Consider the following 1798-nt stretch of genomic DNA (forward strand, 5'->3'; position numbering starts at 1 on the left):
CATATATCATTATTTACCTCTGTCTCACTTAGCCCATTGAGACCTGTCTAATTGTTCTCCCATCTGCTTTGTTCTTCCTCTCCATGATACTTTGAACATTCTTTGCCAACACTATAATTCAAATGTATCGGTCGGTTTTTGTACAGTCCTCTCTATTCATTGTCCATCTCTTACATGTATATGGGGTGGAACCATACAAATGATGTGCTTGGAACCCTAACATGAAGATTGGTCAGTTTTGCCATCCCACTAGGTTTAAAATGAGCCACCTCCGAAGTAGAAAAGAGGAACTCACTACCATCAAGAAAGAACCAGGAGTGGAGCATGTCCTTTGGACTCTCAGATCCCCATGCGCTGTACCTCCTTGATCCAGGAAGCAGGGATCTGTGACAGCATAGAAGTAGTGGCAATAGACTCCTTGGACCCTCCCCTGCTTGGCCAAGTGCAGGTCTGCCAATTAACACCCCCTCTGCCAGTAAGTCTCAGCTTGAAGATCTTAACTCTAGCTCCAAGGGTCAGAAAATGTAGTTCCTCCAATTAAGTGCCTAGAGGCAACCCACTTTGCTAGCAAGTCTCCTTCTGGAAGACACAACTTTCTCACTCAAAAGCACAAGACAGTGAGTTTCCTAGCCCACAGGGCAAGAAAGCGGAATGCCTTCAGGCAGGACATTTGCTCCTGGAGTGTGATGCCTCCCAGGTAATTGCTTGGGAAGCTAGATTTACTGACCCGTAGAGCTAGAGATGAGCACCTCTGGAAAAGACTTGCTGGAAGAGTGGAGTGCCTTCATCTATCAGCAGAGCTGAAAAGAGCTTTGTAACACTTGTCCAAGCAGGGCAGAGGCGAGGAGGTTAAGAACTGGAGAGAGGTCTGCTTGTGAGCATGGTTGGAAAGAGGATGTTCTGATTCTGAGCTTCCCTAATGAACCTGAACATTGTGAGCATGCTCTGAGTTCTGTGTGGCCAATGCAACAGATTATGGAACCCAGGAGAGAGTGCTGTGCAAGGGACCAGCTCGTGTCAGAATTGGTAAAGAGGTTGGAGAGTGGAGGCATGTCTGACCTCCACCTCACAGGAACCAACATTGAGCTGATGATGATCACGAGTCCCTTCTTGCCCCCTTGTGAAGTTAGAGGTCAAATGCCACCCCCACACCATTTTTACAGGTGTTACTGGCTCTTGGGGTAACAATGAATGTTACCCATTTGTTGTTCTTATAACTCTAAGCCTGCGACCTTCATCCCAGGACTGACCTTGGGCTCAAGGTATCTGAGAGTCCACAGCCCACCAATGGCCCATAATAAAGGGGTTGTTATGGATTGAATTGTGTCACCCTAAAAGAGATGCAGAAATCCTAACTCCAGGTATCTGTGAACATGACCTCACTAGAACATAATATGTTGAAATCCTAGCCCCTGTACCTACAAATAAGGAGGCATGGTGTTGCATTGGGTTAAGAGCTGGGCTTTGTTAATCACAAGTTAAAAAGTGACTGTGTGACCCTACCAGTCATGTTTGGGAGAAAGATGAGGAAATCTGCTTCCACAGAGATTTCCAGTCTTAGAAACCCTATAAGCTGCTCTACCTTGTCCTATAGAATCACTGTGAGTCCGAATGGACTTGATGGCCCTGGGTTGTTGTTGTGAAGTGCCAGTACTGTCGACTCCGTTCCGATCCATAACGACCCTGTATAGGAGCAGGTGATGAGCTTGACCTGCTGACCTTGCGTTTCAAAGGGACTGCAGGGCATTAACTGAAAGTGCTACACCAGGGCTCTGATGGCAGTGGGTTGTTGTTGAGA

The sequence above is a fragment of the Chrysochloris asiatica genome, unplaced genomic scaffold (genome assembly GCF_000296735.1).
Source record: "Chrysochloris asiatica unplaced genomic scaffold, ChrAsi1.0 scaffold00116, whole genome shotgun sequence".
Taxonomy (NCBI): domain Eukaryota; kingdom Metazoa; phylum Chordata; class Mammalia; order Afrosoricida; family Chrysochloridae; genus Chrysochloris; species Chrysochloris asiatica.